This window comes from Triticum urartu, chromosome 7A, assembly GCF_056163025.1.
Source record: "Triticum urartu cultivar PI428250 chromosome 7A, HENAU_Tu73, whole genome shotgun sequence".
Classification (NCBI taxonomy): Eukaryota; Viridiplantae; Streptophyta; class Magnoliopsida; order Poales; family Poaceae; genus Triticum; species Triticum urartu.
Genome location: NC_141879.1, coordinates 401582355 through 401604687, shown reverse-complemented (window position 1 = coordinate 401604687; position 22333 = coordinate 401582355).

Sequence of the window (22333 nt, the reverse complement as noted above, 5' to 3'; positions counted from 1 at the left end):
CTCCCTCTTCTTCTTCTGCTACAGAGCAACGCCACCGAAGTACCGCCCTGACCTCCGCGACCAGCGCCTCCCCTATCTCCCCGTCGCTGCCTCGCGACCTCGGCTCCACCTGCGAAGCCCGACGCCTCTCGCCGTCTCAGCTTCGACCCCGACCAGATGCCCCCGAGGAGCTCCCCGAGCGAGCTCGCCTGCAGCCCCTGCATTCCTCACGACCTCTGCTGCCTGCCGGCCCCTTCTCCGCCTCGCCGTCATTTTGCTGCAGGAGCCAAGACGTTGCCTCCTTCAGTTCGTCGGTCGCCGTCGCGGCCTCAACCTCCATGGATGGCCTCCTGTACATCCAACGGGAGGAGACCTGCTGCGTTGACGGGATCGGTGCCGCTCCAGGCCACTCCAGGCTTCTCCAGGACGCCTTGTTTGCTCTTTTGTTCGGCCACAAGTGCATCGACCATCATACAGAGCACCAGGGGCACTGGTTGCTTTTGGTTGCGGGTGCTTCGTTTGTTGCTTCATGGAAACGTCGCCAAGTACCATGACTTCGCCTCTTGTTTGACAAGTACGGCACCGAACGCTAAGTACCACTGACCCGCAAGACCGAGAACACCAAGTACCCCTTCGAGCTATCAAGACCGCAAGCGCCAAGTAAAATGACGACCCTCGAAGACTTTGGATTTGACAAGTCCGATGACGCTCTTGTACAACTACGTTGCCGAGACCGGGACCGGCAAGACCGACGACGCGGAAACGCTAAGTACCCCTACACGCGAAGACGCCTAAGACCGTTTCGGGATTCATCAAGTACCTCTACCAATGACTTGAACACATACGAAAACGTCTTCCACTACCGTCGCCGAGATCGCGAGTACCTCTACCGACGACCTTGGAACGTGTACGACGACCGTTGTCGAAGACCCGTACTTCTACCGCTTCCCGAACATGTACCGCGACTTCCACGACGGCTGTGAACGACTACTTCCCTTGACGAACTCGATACGCTTTGAAAACGCACGCTTCGAAGGTATAACCGCTGGAACGACGCCCGTAGACCGCATGCATGTGATGTGTTGTATGAGTTGCACCCTATGTTTGCACCGTGTCCGAGTTGTCACTTGCTCGGTCCTCCTCATTTGCCGCTAACCCCTGGGAACCCGGTAACAGGGAGCACCCCACCGTTTATCGCATGACCCGCTCCCATCACACTTTCTTTTGCACCGACGTCTTAATGAGTTGTCGGAACCGGAACATTGCCGTGGCACCGTTTCGTTATCGTCGCCGTGGCACCCCTTTTGTTTCCGCTACAATGACAAAATGCTTCATAATGCTCTTATCAACTCTTAATAAAAATTGCTTAAACTTGCACATGTCATCTGCATCATGATAACAACTTTTAAATGGTTTAAATTGTTGTTTGCATTAATTTGCTAAATGCATATGGGGTTTTAACAGAATTGTTGTTTGGCATTCTGGCCTCATTTAAACTTGCCTAAATGGATAATTTGTTTATGCTTCTCCTCTTGCCATGTTTAGCAACATTTAATACTGTTGGGTACCTAAACGAGACAGGACTAAATAATTGACGTGGTGTTTCGTCAATATGCAACGGAGTTGCATATTGAGCTCCACTTAATTTGTAGTTTTGTTTGTGCACTTTGCCATGCCATGCCGCATTAAACCGGACATGCATCATACTTGATTGTGCATTGTGCCATGTTTATGTGATGGTTGTCTACTATGTTGTTTGCTTCTTTCCGGTGTTGCTTCTAAGGGTTAGTTCCGTTAACATCGCATTTGTGAGGATCCGTTCGACTACGTCCGTTTGTTTTCTTCAGGGACTCGTTCTTCTTCCTTGCGGGATCTCAGGCAAGATGACCATACCCACGAAATCACTTCTATCTTTGCTTGCTAGTTGCTCGCTCTATTGCTATGCCGCGATACCTACCACTTGCTATATCATGCCTCCTATATTGCCATGTCAAGCCTCTAACCCACCTTTTCCTAGCAAACCGTTGTTTGGCTATGTTACCGCTTTGCTCAGCCCGTCTTATAGCGTTGTTAGTTGCAGGTAAAGGTTGGAGCTTGTTCCATGTTTGGAACATGGATATTTTGTTGGGATATTACAATATCTCTTATTTAATTAATGCATCTATATACTTGGTAAAGGGTGGAAGGCTCGGCCTTATGCCTGGTGTTTTGTTCCACTCTTGCCGCCCTAGTTTCCGTCATATCGGTGTTATGTTCCCGGATTTTGCGTTCCTTGCACGGTTGGGTTATAATGGAAACCCCTTGATAGTTCGCCTTGAATAAAACTCCTCCAGCATGGCCCAACATTGGTTTTACCATTCGCCACCTAGCCTTTTCTTTCCCTTGAGTCGGCCGGCTCATGGGTCATCTTTATTTTAACCCCCCCGGGCTAGTGCTTCTCTAAGTGTTGGTCCGAACTGAGCTGCCTGCGGGGCCACCTCGGGGAAACTTGAGGGTTGGTTTTACTCGTAGCTAGTATCATCTGAGTGTGCCCTGAGAACGAGATATGTGCAGCTCCTATCAGGATTTGTCGGCACATTCGAGCGGCTTTGCTGGAGTTGTTTTACCACTGTCGAGGATGTCTTGTAACCGGGATGCCGAGTCTGATCGGATTGTCTTGGGAGAAGGAATATCCTTCATTGACCGTGAGAGCTTGTGATGGGCTAAGTTGGGACACCCCTGTAGGGATTGATCTTTCGAAAGCCGTGCCCACGGTTATGGGCAGATGGGAATTTGTTAATGTCTCGTTGTAGAAAACCTGAAGTTGATCTTAATTAAAATACATCAACCGCGTGTGTAGCCGTGATGGTCTCTTCTCGGCGGAGTCCGGGAAGTGAACACGGTGTTGGAGTTATGTTTGACGTAGGTTGTTCTAAGATCATTTCTTGATCATAGTTTTCTCGAACGTGCTTTGCCTTCTCTTCTCGCTCTCATTTGCATATGTTAGCCACCATACATGCTAGTCGCTTGCTGCAGCTCCACCATCATACCTTTACCCTTCCTATAAGCGTAAATAGTCTTAATCGCGAGGGTGTGAGATTGCTGAGTCCCTGTGACTCACAGATACTTCCAAAACCAGTTTGCAGGTGCCGTTGAACCGTTCAGGTGATGCAACCAAGCTCAAGGAGGAGCCCGATTAAGATCTCGTTCATTGTGTTGTTTCGTTTCAGTTGATCAGTAGTGGAGCCCAGTTGGGACGATCGGGGATTTGTGTAGCATTTGGGGTAGTCTTCTTTTATTTTGGTTTCGTAGTCGGACCTTGATTGTATCTGGATGATGTAATGCTTTATTCATGTAATTGTGTGAAGTGGCGATTGTAAGCCAACTATGTATCTCTTTCCCTTATGTATTACATGGGTTGTGTGAAGATTACCTCACTTGCGACATTGCTTACAATGCGGTTATGCCTATAAGTCGTGCTTCGACACGTGGGAGATATAGCCGCATCGTGGGCGTTACAAGTTGGTATCAGAGCCTTCCCCGACTTAGGAGCCCCCTGCTTGATCGAATCGTTGGCGTTGTTGAGTCTAGAAAAATGTTTTGAGTCATTTAGGATTATATATATCGGAGAGTAGGATTCTTTTTACTCCTCAGTCCCTTCGTCACTCTGGTGAGGCATCCTGACGTAGAGTTTTGACTTTTCTCTTCTCAAATTTCACAAAAAAAATTTAGGATCACGCGGGTATCTTGGAATCGTCCCGATGGTTTTGTGACGAAAACATTGTTCTTGGTGCCTCCTCTCATTTAGGGGTTGTGGCAGTGTCCCGGGGAGTTGAGCTCCGAGATGTTGTCGTCGCAATTTTATCGTTGCAATTCTGGAATACCTGAGCTCGCCGACATCGAAAATCTCTTTTATGCAGTTGTTGGTGAGATAACCTCGACGCCACCCAGTACTGGGGCGGGAGTTCGGGAGTATTGCCATAACTCGTATAACGGATGCTTTTTGAAGGTTGAGGTAAACGATTTCCGAAGGTTTCTTGGTTATGTGTTGAAGGATGGATAGAGCTGGATGTAGGATTTGTTAGTTTTGGGTGAGATATTATGCTTCCCCTGTATCCCCAACACCTGATTGCATAACCGGAAAATTTCGGGAGTTTATAAGTGGGAATTCAAGTAGCTCTTAGGATATCTTTCCGACAGAGGTATGATATGAAATTGGGGTTCGACGTCTAGTGGTCCGCCTATTCACGGTTGGTTTTACAGTGGTCTCGTTGTGTCTTAAAGAGTCCTTGGCTATGCCGACTCGGGGACGCTTCGTATGTCATGTGCACCGCCTTGTACATGATGGTGCTGTACGATCGAGCCCGTGTAGGCCCCACCATGAAAACTTCAGACAAAATCTCAATCATATGTTTGTTCTGGCTTATTCTGCAAGCCAATCCTTGTTTTGTTTTGAGTTGTGGTATTCGAGTTGCTTCGAAGTCTAATGTTGATTCCATACCTTCCCTAAGCGATGTTCTCATACTCCGATGTGAACACTAATCCTTCATGATAATCGAGATTGCCATGTCAATCCTTTTTCAACCGGCGTCTCTCTCTTCAAGTGGATCCGATCTTTTCAACATCCTTTAGATCAATTATCAGTTCTTCTCAACGTTGTTTGTTTCATTCGTCCCAAGCTGCCTTTGTTTTTCCCACCCACACACCCTTTTTCTTCAAGGACTAAGATTTCTTATTCAAGTATCCATTTTATTCATGTGAAGCCTCTCCATTTCTTTAACGTCAATGTTCTTATCCGGTGATTCTCAGGAAGATTCTAACGGAGCCTCAAGTTCATTGTTATTCGTTATTTTCCTTCTCCGGTGGATTCAATTCAAGTATTTTCTTTTGCCAATGCCTTCTCATACCGGTGCACCTCATAATATTTCACTTCTCGCTATTCATTTGTTCTGGAGTGCTAAAGATATCTCAAGGCTCGTCTTTTCATTCAAGATCAGTTCAACCTATTTCGAGGTTGTTATCTCATTCAAGCCATTTAATTCAACCGGTACAACCTCTCTTTTAAATCATTTCAACGGTGTTTCTTTTGAGTGGGCCCTAACCCACAGGTCTTTTCCCAGGATCTTACCTGACTCTTCTAATTTTACCGGAGTTATTCTTAAATTTTTCAAAGTTTGACGTAAGAATGAATTATCATCTGTCAAATGTCTTTCTCCAAGATCTTTCAAAATTCTTATCACCGTTGGCTCAACCTTCAAATTTGTCATTCCGGAGTATCTCAACAATTCATGGTGGTGTTTCTCATCGTCATTCTCGGATTTTGAAGACCGAAGAAGATTTTTCCTCTAAATCTTGCTCCTTTCTCTTCAAGAGTCATGGCTCTAGCTTCGTGACATCCTCTCATAATTGGTTTTGATTGTGAGAATTCTTTTCACCCACCCGGAGAATTTCATGTGTTGTTTTCAATTTATTTCCTCCGAAGGCCATCTTTTCAAATATTATTCATTCTCAGCTTTCAGCTATCATTCTCCAAATCTTACCGGTGCTTCATTCAAATATTCTCTAATCGGTCCGTGATCTATTCGTGTCACTTGTATCTAAATTCTCTCAAACATCTTCGTTCTTTTGCTAATTTCTTCTCGGTGCTTCGATATCTTTCCTTTCATCGTTCCCGGTTCTTACGGTGGTTTGCTCAAGAATTCTCTTGGTTATCATATCAATTTATTTGTTTTTTCAAATCCTATCGGTGGTTCGTGGAAGATATTCTCAAATTTATGTTATATATCTCTTAATCTTTTCTACGAGAATAAGTAATATGTCAAATCCGTTGATTGTCATCAATTTAATTGGTGAAGGATAAGCATAATGTAATTCTTATTCTTGTTTCATCCAAGTGATTAATTCCTTATTCCGGCGGTTCATAAAAAATTCTTGTTTCCATTTGTTCATCTTTCTTTTCCCGGAGTTACAAGTTCTCTCAATTATCTCGTCACAAAGATCCATCTAAATCATTACAAGGATTCACCTTGTGTTTTCAACTTCTCTTTCCTTTCGTTTGATCATCCTTTTATTACCGGAGTTCTTCATGGAGGCTCTACATGATGGTTTCATCAAGGATTTAATTTCCTTCTCGAAGTATTCATCAACATTCTTTTCAGAGGAGCTCAAGCATTCTTTATCTTACAATCCATAGTGGAATTGTGTCTCCCTTATCTTTTGATGTGGTAATATATCATTCTTCAAGAATGAGATTTGTAAACCCATCAATCTCTTCGTTGGAGTTATCTTGGGTCATATTTCACCTGAAGCTTTCCCTAAGGATTGTTACTTTTATGGTGCTTATATATGAACCAAGTTCTACATTTATCCTCCCGGTGAAATAAGTTCTCGTATCCTTGTTGATATCAATCCAATCTATCGTTTCCGTCAGTGGCAGAATTTCAACTCAGTTTTGAGAGGTTTTCCATAAGCCCACAACAAGCTTACTCTTTTCGTTGTTGGTTTTCCAACAACTCCGTTCGACCATTCTCCTAGGGATGACTTTTCAAGCTCAATTGTGGCACAACTTGGCATTTTCTTCCCCATTCTTTTATTTCTATTATCTATCTTCTATTTATTCCTTCCGGAGGTGTTGTGTTGTTGCTCTCTTCAAACCATCTTCTTGTTTTGTCAGGATCGTGTTCTTTTCTTGGTTTATCCATTTAACCGGAGTGTTGTGTCCCTTTGCTCAAGCCTTTTCATTTTATCAAGTATTTCATCTCTTTCCAATCGGAGTGCTGTTCGAATTTGTTCTTCCTTGTTCCTTTTCCTAACGGAGTGCTTTCAACTTTGTTCTTTCTCGTTGCATTCTTTCTTTCAATTTGTTCAACCTCTCAAGGCTCGTGGTTTCATTCGTTTGTCAAAGAAGCAACTTAGCTTTACCTCTTCTCTTTCTCTTCCGTTTTTCCCTCTGGTGCCATTCTAGATCTCGGGACGAGATCCTCTCATAGTGGTGGAGTGTTGTAGCGCCCCGAGACCGATGTGCCAGGTGTCCTCCAGTTATTCGCTGTTGTTGCCTTGTCATTGCTTGCGTGTCATGCATCTCATAACATCACTACTAGGGAAAAGGCTACTAGTAGCGCGGGTAAAATGGCTACTAGTAGCGCGGGTACTCACGCTACTAGTATCGCGCTACAGCTAAAAATTAGTAGTAGCGTGGGTGAAACCCGCGCTACTACTAACTTTATTAGTAGCAGCGAGGGTTCAATCCACGCTACTACTAATGAAATAGTAGTAGCGTGTCTAAATACTAGTAGCGCGCCATTTTAACCCCACGCCACTACTAACTTGTTAGGAATTAAAAAAAATAAAATCAACCAAATTCATTCTATCACATAGTTGTCGTATATTCTCCAGTTCCTCATTGTAGCAGCAACTCATGTATAATTTCATTCTATTGCATAGTTACATAAGCAACTACATTCCTCCTTGTAGCAGCAACTCATGTATAATTCCATTCTATCTCACAGTTACATAAGCAACTACCTACGTAAGTTGTTATGGCCCGATCCGAAAATTGGACCGCTCATCAATGTGTGGCGCCTGCCCGGCCTGATCTCGCGGCCTGCAGCTGTGACGAAACACATTGGATAGCCTCGAAGAGCCACACCTGACTAACGGCAGCCTCCGCCTTGAGTTGCGACACAGTCACGTCCTCACTCTGGCCCTCAGCTCCAACTGGACTGGTCGATGTCATCCTTGTGCCTCGCCACCAGTGGATGGAGGAAGCCATCGTACACGTGCCCTGCTCCCCACACTCTGAAACCCAAACATCATTAAGATTCAGATTCAGAATTGGCCACATATCGAATCAAATATATCTGAATGTTGATCATCTCTCGGGCTCGGGGTGTCTGGTCGACTGCTTACTCGTGTGCTGGGGTGACACAGGTAGAGAACGAGCAGCAGCTTCGCTTCTCCGTACGTCAGCAGCCACGACACCGTCCAGTCCACGAACCTCTCGACGACTGTCAACGTCGCTACCAAAACCCTGCAGCATTACAAACAAAGGTTCAGAAACTTCAGATTCTTTAGAAGAATGGCACGAAAAAACAATGCGGTAAATGTAGATGCCAATGTGCAACTTTTTTTCCAGAGATTCTTATTTAAGTCGTAATGCACAATTGAAGCCATAAGCTATTTCCTAGTAGTGAAAAGTGTAGAGAATAGTTATAAAGAACGCATATAGATTTGACAAGTGCATAGAAAAACATAAAGCCCAAAAGAAACACAGAATTAGGCAAATCATGCAACCACATAATCAGGTTAACTTCTATTTACTCACAAATTAAATGACATCAAAATCAACATACTGGCATTGGTCCTCGACACAATGGGTGCGAAAGAGGCTAAGATCATAAAAAAATATAAGAAGGACCAAGACAATCATATTTCAGTCCAGACATACACGAGGACATATCATAAGGCACATACAAAGTAGCAATGAATAGATAAGACATGCTGGATCGGTTTTCCTCAGTTAAATGTAGTAACTGTTATGGAAGCAGTCATAGTGTACATTTTACACTAAAGCAATCATTTCTTTCAGCTTGAAACAGAGACACCAAAAAAGGAGGAAGTATCAGGCACACATTTACCTTGTCAGAAATCAGATACTCGGCATGCAAGCAATATGAATAATTTCCTTATCAATGCCAAGTTCCTGCCCACCAAACTGGTTGCATGGGAAAGAAAAGATCTCAAAACCTGTAGTCCCATAAAATTGTTAGCATAACATATCATAAATCAAAATCAAGGACTAATCATATGCAGATAGATCATCCCCTAGTCCTTGTACTTCTCGTAAGTTCCATGTAACAAAATGCAATTGGTTAGAATCGAACCAAAACCACACGTGTTGCACAGAAAGAATGTATCTGCAGAAATGGGGTAAAACTGTAGGTCTTGATTCCTTTTCAAAATTTTAGATAGGTACTCCAACAATTTGCATCATAATGGAGTACTTACTTTACTTAAGAGGAAAGGAGACCCCTGTTTCATGCTTAATATTCACAGCCCATGGCTCCATGGCCAGGAGAGAACCTGAAGCTACCCTTGTGTGTGTGCGCGTGCTCCAAGTGCAAACAAGCGCAAGCAAGAAGAGTAGTGCACTACTGATGCAAGAAAGCAGTATACACCAAATTTTAATTAACTGAAAAGCTCAAACAAGAGCAGTGCACTACTCTACTCCAGGAACTCCAGGAAATTGACAGGGGTAGCAAGTTAATAGGAAATTGACAGTAGGGCTACTACAGGAACTCCAGAAACTTGACAGTAAACTTGCACATTCTTTACTTTAAGTGATGTACTCCTAAATCAGCTTGCATCAGCTACTGCAATACTTTAACGAGTACAAATACTGAATTTTGAGACAGTACAAATCTTACTGAATTTCAGAGCTCAAGTACAGTACAAATCTTAGTAATTTTGAGACAGTACAAATTTCAGAGTTCAAATACTCCATCCATTAACTTCAGAGATCAGAGTACAGTACAAATCTTATTGAATTTCAGAGGTGGACTTCTTAGATTTTGAGACAGTACACATCTTACTGAATTTTACTCCTAATACATCCACTAACTAATCTGGGTCTGATCCACTAACTAATCCTACTCCATCCAGCCTCACTAACGCATCCACTAACTAATCCTACTCCATCCAGCCTCACTAACGCATCCACTAACTAATCCTACTCCATCCAGCCTCACTAACGCATCCACTAACTAATCCTACTCCATCATCCATCCAGCCTCTGGAGTACAGTCAAGCTGAAGTACAAGAAGAATCCATTCATTAGAGCAAGCTCAAGCATCAACAAACCTCACGGCGTCGGCGTCGTCATGGTCGGGGAAGTCCAGCTCATGGCGGCGTCCGGATGAGGCTCCAGCTCCTCATCACGGCGACGTCCAGATGCGGCTCCAACTACCCCCGCTCGGGCTCCAGCTCCTCACGCCGCCGGCTCCAGTCCCACGCCGACGCTGATGCCACGGGGGAGGAGGCCGCGGTGCAGTGGCATGCCGTAGCGGAGGAGGAGCTGGCGCCGCGGCGGGCGGGCACGTGCGCGGGGGAGGAGGCGGGGGAGGGCAGCGGCGCGAGACGGGGAGCGGCGAGCGCGCGGCCGCCGACGTGGCACACGCGGCGGGGGCATGGGGGCGGACGGACGGAGAACAGCAGGTGGAAGGGAGGCCGGCGACGAGTGGGTTGGGAGAGGAGAGGAGGTTGGGGATCTGGATCGGGTTGCGTGGTTTTTTTAGATAGACGGGGGGTGGGTGGTGTGGGACGGTTGGTGGGGTGGGAGTGTGGATCGGGCCGGGGTGGACACGCTTAGTAGTAGCGTGGGGGTTTTACCTGCGCTACTACTACTTACTTAGTAGTAGCGCCGGTTTTATACCCCTCGCTACTACTATAGGCTATCCGAGGGCATTGCTGGAGACCATTTAGTAGCAGCGCAGGTTTATACCCCTCGCTACTACTGTCAACTTAGCAGTAGCACGGTTTTTACACCCCTCGCTACTACTAATTAGCAGTAGCGCCCATTTTTAAACCACACTGCTGATAAACTTCTGTGTATAAGGTTTTCCCTAGTAGTGCATGTCATCATGTGCATTTCATTTGCATACATGTTCGTCTCGACGAGTACATCATTTCATCTCATTGCATCATTTTCATTTGAGCTCATCTTGATGCCCGAAATGCTGTTGGAAGAGGGCTATGTGATGAATATGTCAGATCTGTTTCAGCAAATGGCCTTTTGTCATTTTTGCCATGATTAATGTGTGCATGCTATGACCCTGAGCTCTACATGTGTTTTGATGTATGCCATGCCATCTTTACAGGGGTGTATGCCATGTATTTTTTGTGATCTTTGTGGTGACTAGCACAAGCATGCAAAGTAGCGTAATCGTTGATGCTGATTTCAGGGACTTAGAATTTCACAAAGTCCTTGTCCTAATTTTGTTGTTATGCCATATGTTCATGTTGTTTCCTAGTGATCCGTGCCTCTTTTGAGGATGATCAGTAAGGATGTTTTGTTAATATTGTGGTGATCTATCCATCCATGTCTTTGTTTGCAATTATGGAGCACCCTAGCTTGAGTCAATCGAGCTCTACTTTTGCTATAAAATGTTCCTGGCAGATTGTTAACTTGTTTAGCGATTTTGCCGAGGTTGTTGCTATTGATCCGTGCATGCTATGTTGTTGTTCTTGCCATGTCTAGTTTCTATGCCATGTCTTCTTGATGGGTGTATGCTTAGTTTGTCATTCCATGCTCTGTAGTGAGTGCATCGAGCTCGTAAACATGCATACTTGTTAATCTGTGTTGCATGCTCCAGTTTTTCACTAAGTCTGAATCTGTTTATGTTTTTGCTATGTTCACATGCTTACAATTGTATTCTCTGATCCCTTTTGGCTCAAGGTCACTAAGGAACTTTTGTTATATGCTTTGAGTAGCTTCATGCCATGCCTTGATTTGCCATGATATGTTCCTTTAGCATGTAATTTTCATGCTCTAAAGATTGCTTCCTGATGATAAATTCCTGACTTGTTATTTCACTAAGTCTGTAACCTGTTATCATTTGCACTATTTCCATGCTTGTTCGAACCTGTTAGTGAGTGAATTAGCCATAGCTCAGTGTTAATCTTTTGTCAAGCATCATGAGTGGATCCCTGCCATGTATTTTGTTGCCATGTTTGAGTGCCGTAGCATATTTATCTTGATGCATTTAGATGTCTACTTGCTGTTTATCGCAGACCGGTGCCATATTTGTTTTTGCTTGCTATTTCCAAACCGTGCATCCGATTCCGGTGATCTTTATATCGATTTCAACCAAAATCAACTCACCCTTCCAGTGGCACTCTTGGTTTTCCAAGTTGAGGCCAGGTCCAATCATTCCTTTCCAAATCATGCATATGCATCACATACCGCATCCCGCATATCATGCCATGTTCATGTGTTGGTTGTTTACTATGTTGTGTGCTTCTTTCCGGTGTTGCTTCTTCGGGTTGGTTCCGATAACGTCGCGTTTGTGAGGACCCGTTCGACTACGTCCATTTGTCTTCTTCATGGACTCGTTCTTCTTCCTTGCGGGATCTCATGCAAGATGACCATACCCTCGAAATCACTTCTATCTTTGCTTGCTTAGTTGCTCGCTATTTTGCTATGCCTATACTGCGATACCTACCACTTGCTTATCATGCCTCCCATATTGTTGAGCCAAGTTTCTAACCCACCTTGTCCTAGCAAACCGTTGTTTGGCTATGTTACCGCTTTGCTCAGCCCCTCTTATAGCGTTGTTAGTTGCAGGTGAAGATTGGAGCTTCTTCCATGTTTGGAACATGGATATTTTGTTGGGATATTACAATATCTCTTATTTAATCAATGCATCTATATACTTGGTAAAGGGTGGAAGGCTCGGCCTTATGCCTGGTGTTTTGTTCCACTCTTGCCACCCTAGTTTCCGTCATATCGGTGTTATGTTCCCGGATTTTGCGTTCCTTACACGGTTGGGTTATAATGGGAACCCCTTGACAGTTCGCCTTGAATAAAACTCCTCCAGCATGGCCCAACGTTGGTTTTACCATTCGCCACCTAGCCTTTTCTTTCCCTTGAGTCGGCCGGCTCAAGGGTCATCTTTATTTTAATCCCCCCGGGCCAGTGCTTCTCTAAGTGTTGGTCCGAACTGAGCTGCCTGCGGGGCCACCTCGGGGAAACTTGAGGCTTGGTTTTACTCGTAGCTAGTATCATCTGAGTGTGCCCTGAGAATGAGATATGTGCAGCTCCTATCGGGATTTGTCGGCACATTCGGGCGGCTTTGCTGGACTTGTTTTACCATTATCAAGGATGTCTTGTAACCGGGATGCCGAGTCTGATCGGATTGTCTTGGGAGAAGGAATATCCTTCGTTGATTGTGAGAGCTTGTGATGGGCTAAGTTGGGACACCCCTGCAGGGATTGATCTTTCTAAAGCCGTGCCCGCGGTTATGGGTAGATGGGAATTTGTTAATGTCCGGTTGTAGAAAACCTGAAGTTGATCTTAATTAAAATACATCAACCGCGTGTGTAGCCGTGATGGTCTCTTCTCAGCGGAGTCCGGGAAGTGAACACGGTGTTGGAGTTATGTTTGACGTAGGTTGTTCTAGGATCACTTCTTGATCATAGTTTTCTCGAACGTGCTTTGCCTTCTCTTCTCGCTCTCATTTGCATATGTTAGCCACCATATATGCTAGTCGCTTGCTGCAGCTCCACCATCATACCTTTACCCTTCCTATAAGCTTAAATAGTCTTGATCGCGAGGGTGTGAGATTGCTTGCTGCAGCTCCACCAGATACTTCCAAAACCAGTTTGCAGGTGCCGTTGAACCGTTGAGGTGGCGCAACCAAGCTCAAGGAGGAGCCCGATGAAGATCTCGTTCATTGTGTTGTTTCGTTTTAGTTGATTAGTAGTTGAGCCTAGTTGGGACGATCGGGGATCTGTGTAGCATTTGGGGTAGTCTTCTTTTATTTTGGTTCCGTAGTCGGACCTTGATTGTATCTGGATGATGTAATGCTTTATTCATGTAATTGTGTGAAGTGGCGATCGTAAGCCAACTATGTATCTCTTTCCCTTATGTATTACATGGGTTGTGTGAAGATTACCTCACTTGCGACATTGCTTACAATGCGGTTATGCCTCTAAGTCGTGCTTCGACACGTGGGAGATATAGCCGCATCGTGGGCGTTACAGTCTACCACATATGCCATGCCGACGTTGAGTGCCAGGATTTTAAGGACTTCCTCCAGAGCAACCTAGTCAAATTCGTTATTGTAGACTTTGGTAACGACAAAGAAGTCCTGCGTCGGATAGCCCTCGTTGTAGGCAACACCTTCGACCTCCAGAAGAATCGGTTGGTGTCCTCTCATCAGCCTTCAATGCTGACCCTGGCAGGAGCCATGGTTCATCCTTCGTATGGTAAACTGGAGAAACCTCCATACACGTTTCATCGTCATGCATGGCAGCGTAATGTACTAGATATAGACCACATCCACTACGCTGCAATGGATGGCTACCTTTGCTTCAATATCTACAAGGGTTGGATGAAGAGCAACAGCCAAGTGTGCGGTTCAAGCAAAGAAGTATTGGCCAAGAGGAAGAGGGACAAGGACGAAGTTGAGGACGTGGACGAGGACTTCGAGTAAGGTGGCAGTGTCGTTGCTCATGGTGGTTCTAATGAAGCGTCTACCGGAATAATTGCAAAGTTTAATTTCAGGTGTGCTTAATTTAATTTGAGGGGTGTGTTGTGCTGAGCCCCCAGCAGAACTATGTTATGTTTCTTCTTGTTACTTTAACTCTTCAGTACGTACATACTAGTATTTCTTACATTTCATCTTTTAGTTGGTATAGTACTACCACTCGTTTCTTCACATTATATACGTACAACATATATGGCCAACATCATATAGCCAGCAGTTTAGTTGTCAAAGAATTTCAGGGTGCTTAGTTTTGTCAAAGAATTCCAGGTTGCTTAGAGGGTGCTTGGATCCAAGGGATTTATTTTAGTCTGACTAAAAATAGTCTCTTTAAGAGGCTAAAGTTCCAAGCACCCCTGACTAAAGAGGGGCTAAAACTAGTCTTGAGACTAAATTTTTTTAGTCAGGGGTACCCCTACTAAAATGTGGATTAGTCCTCTCTCTACTCATTTAACTCCTCTCCTTTAACACATGTGAGTTCTGGATTGGAGGGTTTGGAGGATAGTAAATGCTCATTAACTTGATTTTAGCCTTTTTAGTATTTGGTTCCAAGCATGGGTGAGGCTAGCATGTTTTAGTCCCACTACTTTTAGTCATGGGACTAAAACGTATCCAAGCACCCTCTTAGTTTTATTTGAGGGGTGGGTTATGCTGGACACCATTATTGTGACTAGCCTTTTTAATAGTACTATATGCATAATTTGGCGATGAGCGCTCTCTATATGTACCACCTTTTTTTAATTTCAAGTTTTGCTCCATGGCGCAATCCATCGATACTACTGATGTACAAAAGTATACATTTTTTAAAAGGCTAGAGGGCGGGGCAGTCTAGCTTGGTCGGTTTCACGAGAGGCGGGGGCCTTTGTGATTTGACGCTCATTACTGCTGGAAGGCGGGGCCTTGTGATTTGACTGCTCATATAAATGCGCTGACGACCTGAACGAGGAGGAGCAAAGAACCATGAGGTATACTCAAGTTTTCCACTGGAGTAGTACTGCGATGGAGGAGCATGAAACACGGCAGCCCAATGCCATATGGCGATAAAAAATGATCTAATTTGCTAGTCATCTCATTGTTAGCATTGTTCTATTCATTCCCTAAAAAAACCATTATTCTATTCATGCCTCGCAGAGAATGTGACACGTGCGGCGAAACACCCGAAGCAAAAGATGAAACACAGGAGCAAAAGAAGAAGGAAGATTATCACCCCAAATGATCTAATTCGCCGTGGAGTCGTAACTGCTTCTTCATCGCCTCCACGACCTCCATCTCCTTGCGCGTCTCCTCCGCCATCTTCTTCATTCTGTCCATGACGCGGGATTTCTCGACGCGAGCCTTCATCATCTGTTCCACGGCCGCATTACGTACCTTGACAGCAGCCGGGTGCTCGATGCGGAGCTTCGCCAACTCCTCCTTCTGTTCCATGACGAGGGCCTGCAGCATCTTCATCGAGGAACTACTATTCTCGTGCAGCTTCTTCCAGTCGGCGTTCTTCTCCTTCAACAGGTCGATCTCGTGGCAGAGCTTCGCCTTGTCCTCCTGAAGTCGCAGGATTTCGCCGGTCGCCTTCTTCTCCGAGGCAATGCTCTTCTTCAGCAGCATCACCAAGCCGGTGGTCAACTCCCCCTGCTGATTGAGCTCAGTGGGCATGCCATCGAGGTTCTCCTTCAGCAACTTCCATCAAGCCTTGGATGAACTCCTTCTACTTATTGAGGTGCTTATTGAGCTGATCGGGCATGCCGTCGAGGGATAACGACTCCAGCTCCGCCGGCTTGGCATGTTCGCCTCCGCGGCTAGGACGCTCCTGGGAGCCATCGCCTGCCCGTGAGAGATCTTTTGAGGTCTCTGCGTGGCGGCGAGCCCTCTCTTTTTTTTCTGCAGCCTTGGTTGCCGCTTCCTTGTTACGAGTAGTTCTCGACCTAGAGCTTTGCTCACCGGCCATGGCCACGACAGACGAAGAAGAAGCACTTATGAGGAGGAAAGGTAGAGTAATTTTCGGTTAGGTAGTTCCCCTTTTTATAACCTAAGTACTAGCACTAGTACTAATACCTACATAGTGGGAACACGTTCAAGTTTGGTACGTACTAGTAGGTGTGAGCAGGATTTCGAATGTGATGGGAACAAGGTAAAGATTAATTGATGGTTTTGGTTTCGAGGCCCGAAACGGCTCCCGCTGAGTTTAGCGGAACATAAATTTCAAGTACTACACTGCTCAAATGCGTAAATATTATGTTACTGTCAAAAATTGGCACAAAATATGAAGGAGACCAATGGAAGTACTACTAGCAACCCACGATTTAACTACTCGCATGTGCGCAGTGGAGTAAAAATGTCTTTCTTCCTCCCTCACGTCCACTCAATTTGCATGCGCTATATTAATTGACCATCAATGAAGTGAACGACTTTACACGTGTAAAATTATCACATGCGGTGGATCTTGGTACAAAATTGCGTCCGCCCGTGTACCCGCGTGTGCATGCGAGGGAATGAGTGTGTGCGTGGCGTGCGTGCACATCTTCGCTTCGTGCATGTACCGCCAGTATGGCTCAGGGAGGACAAGTACATTCTTCTGGAACCAGCAGCACGTCACTGTGATCAATCCATGCAAGGAGGTCGCGACAACGCCTCCACATGTGCCACGTGGCTTCATGAACTGTAAGAGAGACACTGTGTAGCATGCCATTGGTATTCTAATTTACATGTTTTGCACATACTCGAAGTACTAGTAAGGTACACGTGCATTGCAGGCATCAGATTTTGCAACCAAATTACGAATAAATACCACACTATAGCATGTAAGCTCTGAGTCATATATTCCTAATGTAGCCCTTCATTTAATTCTTATAGTTCATCTCATTCAAAATCAATTAGTTTTTATAAAAAGCTAAGAATGCGGGAATAGGAAAAACATGGGATTATAGTGGAATGTCGTCTTGAATCCTACAGGATTGTACGAGTGTTTGATTGTGCATAGAAAAAACGCAGAATTCTTTCAAAGAGGTTTGAGTGGATGGGATGTTTCCTATGAAATCTAGTGCAAATGAATCATATGGAAAAATTCCTATGGTTTACAATCCTATGAATCAAACAACCAAGATAGAAAAAATTCCTAATGATTAGAATCCTCCAAAATTACTTTGAGAATCCTTTGAATCAAATAAGCCCTTAATCTATTTTATGATTCATGGAATTGTGCGTTGTAAAGCATAAAGTAAAAACAAATAATGGCAATTCAACTAGAAAAAAAAGTTTGGGCAGTTATGATACGGAAGATTCTAGAACAAAAGAGAACCACTATTGTTTTGAGGTTTGTGCATTATGATTAAGTTCAACCATGGAGTCTGCTAGATTGTACATGTGGCAAAATCCGGTGGGGGCTAAAAGATGGTGCGAGGGGCCGAGTGGAGGGAGACTATGAAGGAATGCACAAGTGCGGGATCGATATTTAAAGAGAGGGGGCGAACACGTGCGCTGTTGCGCGCAGTGGCGGAGCCATGAAAAATAAATGAGCTAGGGGGCCAAGCATTGCTAATCCTTTACGAGGAGGGTCAATTCATGAACTTAAACCATTTTTAGCAGCAATTGTCTAATGATCACATTCATATTAGCCTCGATATATAGTGATGTTAGGGGGGAGGGAGCAGGGCCCTTACTGCCTCCTGTCACTACAAAAAAATACACTTCCATGATGATACGTGTTTGTCACAGTAGGTCGCTTTTTTTGTCATGCATGTACATCCATGACAAATTTATGACATAATCAAGATAGTCATACCTGTGCTGTCGTAGAAGTGTTCCATGACATTACCAAGATTATCATCACGGAAGTGTGCACTTCCATGACGATAAATCGCGCGTCACAGAAGTGCTTTCGTCAAGGGTGACCGACACGTGGCATCCACCGTAACGGAACGCCGTTAAGCTATCGGGTCGGGTTTTGGATCTGATAACCCGTTAACAGCCCCGACCAATGGGAAATTTCCACGTGTAAAATTCTTATTGGCCGGACGAAACACGTGTCAGCTCATCAGTGGGTCACATAGGCGCCTATGATACGTCGACACGTGGCATGGCCCAACAGAGGCCCATTCCTATGAAAAGGCCAGCCCGTTTGACTTGGTCAAAAGGTGGCGGGCCGGCCCATGGAAAGCCTGTTAACGGCCTGTTCGCATATAGCCCATTTACAGCCCGCTAACCCAAGGCCCGTTACGCCCTATCCGAATTAGGCCCAGTAGCGTCATCTAGGCCATCCAATATGATTCCAGCCTGTTTTCACTTCTCGCCCATGTATGGCCCATGACGTCTTTCAGCCCATATGAGGCCCTATGTAACTCTTGGCCTATTAACGGCCCGTGGTGAAACTGGCCCGTAATGAATAGTGTATCACTTTACACCCATTAACGGCCCGTGGTGAAACTGGCCCGTAATGAACAGTGTATCACTTTATACCCATTAATGGCCCGTTATTCTGTTGGGCCGTTTCCAACCCATGTTATCTTTCGGCCTTCTCAGAGCCCATTTATTCTTGGGCTCATTTCCAGCATTCGTTTACTTATGTACCGTTACTGTCATTTTCTGCTTGTGGGCCAAATTCAGCCCGTGGTTAGTCGTCCCATTTGTGGTCCGTTAATACGTTGGGCCATTTTCATAGCGTCATCAAATACGGCCTATTAACGATGGCCCGTTACGGTCGGCCCATGAACGGACGATTCCAACTCTAGCCCGTTTACGACCATAATGCGGCCTGTTATTGGCCCATGTTTGGCCAATCGATCATACGGCCCGTATAAGGCCCATTGATGATACGGCCCGTAGAAGGCCCATTGTTTCTACGGCCCGTAGAAGGCCTACTGTTTCTATGGCCCGTAGAAGGCCCACTGTTTCTACGGCCCGTAGGAGGCCCAGTGTCACTACAGTAAATATTAGCCCATGGTTATTGTGGCCTAGTTTTAAAAAATAGGTTATTGCAGCCACTAGTTAACCGCGGAAAAAGAACTGCAATGACTACAAGTAAACAAATAAACAAGACAACAAGGAAATAAATAAGCAAGCAACTAACGCTAGGCTATCACGGGTATTACACATATTACATCCACTGGGCATCAAAGTTCACCACCAGTGCAAATATAGGGAACAAAGCAGCATATCATATACACTGGCCGTCAAAATTGGCCACCAGTGCAAATAAACGCGGCAACAAAACAAGAGCATAACTAAAACAACTTTAGAAGAGCTCAAGAAACGTTATCCTGGGTACCCACCATGCTGGCAATAAGCTTAGCAAGCTGATTAGCTTTGTCCTGTTTGGCGCTAAAATCCTCCAACGCTTGCTGTTACACCAGAAAGTATGCATCTGAATGCTCCAGGGACTTCCGCAGTCCTTCCGCTTCTTGTCGCAGCACAGCTGATCGATGTCTTTCAGCTTGTAGTTGAGACTCAAGAAACCGAACTGATTCAGACAGTGAGTTTGAATAGCTTGTGCAAGCGGTAGTGGCCAGTAACTCCAACACTAAACCAAGACAGGATGTGTCACTATCCTGAACCTTATTTGCATTACTTCCTTACCGTTGCTTAATAAGGCACTCTTCCCCAATATTCTGTCAGCATTCTAAAAGAAGAAACAAGTAGACACATAACAAGTTTAGCATGTACTAGTATATGAAACTCATTTCGGTGAACCAGTTCATTAGTAAGGTGGATAGGATTAAACTACCAAGTCTTCTATTGCCAAGTACTAGTACATAATAAAAGCATCAAACAAACATATATCTATGTCCTATGGTAGCAATGGAATCTTAAATTAGAACAGTTGTTCTTTAGGCTTAGGCACTTGTTCTACATGAATAGAGTACAGTAAGACGCAAGAATATAATACTTAAAAATAGAAAATGAGCTCATAGACCTTACCACATTCTTGGTTCGGGACCAGTACAGAACAAGGCATTCCTAGTCATTGTCCAGTAAATGTCTCTCAGGAGAACGTAAGGAAATTTGATGAGTTTCTTTGCCGGTGAAGTACGTTTTCTTCAGGTAATTCCGATACTGCCACCAAGAATTCTTGAAGATAGCAGAGGTATTAGCACATGTTACCTCATCCTGAGTTTCCAAATCGGTCCTTCTCTATAGAGAAAAATGGGAAAATTTGCTGTATTATAACCATCATGGAGGTAGGATGTATGAGACGAAGCAAAGTAATTGCCATGAATAACATTACTTACACATAACTCCTGGACAAACACCTGCAACTGGCATTTTCCTTCATCTTCAGTATAATATTTCCAAGATGGGAAGATACGCACATACGATTTAACAACATCAAATGCGATAGATGCTAAACTACGACTAGCTGGTTGTGCTTCCTCCACAGGAATAAGCATACTAACTGGTGGAGTTGGGGTTCGCCGTGATAGTACTGGCCCTTTGGGCACTGGAGCTCCCTTACTAACTGCTCTTGTTTGGGAGCTCTGTGGTGGAGATGGTGCTGTGTCAACAGGAACTGGGTTACTATCGGGTGGGGTTGGGGTTAGATTGGGTGAAGCTGGTTCTCTTCCCATCGTAGTAGGGGTACAATCTGCGAGAGTTTGGGTTATGTGTGGTAGGGCTAGTTCTTGTGCATGTACAACCGGGGTGCTATCTCCACCAAGGGGTAGCACTGTTTTATTTGAAGACCATGTTTTTAGTCCGCTAGATACTGGCATCACCCGCTCCAATTCAAATGGCTGATAAACTGGAAACATAGTTGAATGTACAGACATTGTATGAGAGACAGATGCAATAGATAGTGTGGAAAAAAGAGGGCATGAAATAGTTGACATGTATATTGTTTAACTAAAACGAATAGCATGACATAATTTCACATATATGATGTCTATCTAAACTGGATAGCATAGCATAACATAATTCAAAGATATGATGAATAACTAAACAGGATCGCATGACATAAATTCTTCAAATATCCGAATTCGCTTTTTATAATGAAGTATATATGATCTGTATTCGTCTTTTACACCCACACAACTCTCTTATCTTTGTAGATAGCACCAACTTTCTCTTGTGCATGCACACGCCCGCATCCCTCTCACCCTCCCTCAGCATTCTCTAGCTCCATCGCGCAAATTCGTCTTTTCACTTTAGGTCGTTCACCCACGGTGTGTGTAGGCCCCCCAGCTCCTTTACGGCACACATCGATCGATATGCCTCTCTAGCCAGGTGTGCCTAGCACAAACACAAGCTTCCCCTCTTCTCTTGTCACCGTCCATGCCTCACTCCCACCACTCTTTTCATCGTTCTCGTACTCGCACACTCCTCCCCATCGATATAGTATGCCTCTCGTACCACCTCCTACATGCATCCCTCTCTCTCTATCCTTCTCCTCATGCCTCATTTGCTTCTAACACACACATGCATGTATACTGATCGATCTCCCAACATATACCTAGATCGACTTTAACTACCCCCCCATCGATCGACGTATCTCACAAGTTATGTCTCTCCTTTATCTTACAAAGGGCGATTGATCTTCCTATGTAGTTACGTCTGCTTACCACAGCCACATCGTCCCCCCTCATCATTCGTGCATGCCTCCTGACCCGTCTCTCACACGCACGTGCACAGACAACAAGCAGCCATCTCCTCTCTTATTGATATTGCGGGCGTGCCCTCCGTTTGTCTAGCAAGCCTATCCCACCATTTGTTAGAAGCAACTCCACTACACCCCCTCCAACACTCTAGCTCTGTCTCTCTCCCAACCTTATTCATCTCCTGCACATATGCATGGATGTCGATCGATCTCCCTTAATACATGAGGCAGATCGATCTCCTTAGTACATGAGGTAGGCCTCTCTCCTCCTCCACACATATACCAGCCATTGTACCTCTATAGTTAATTGGGCCTCCCTCTTCCCCCACCACACACCGATAGTCGAGCGCTGCAGGTAGGTATCCATGCCACAGAGACAAACTGCACATGTCCCATCTCACGTTCCAGTAGGTCAGCCACTCTATATCTTTGACGTGGGCACACACAAATTCGATGGCACTCTTTATCGATCACGCGCGCACACACACACACACACACATCATCCCTCTCTTCGATTCTATGGGACACCTCAAGC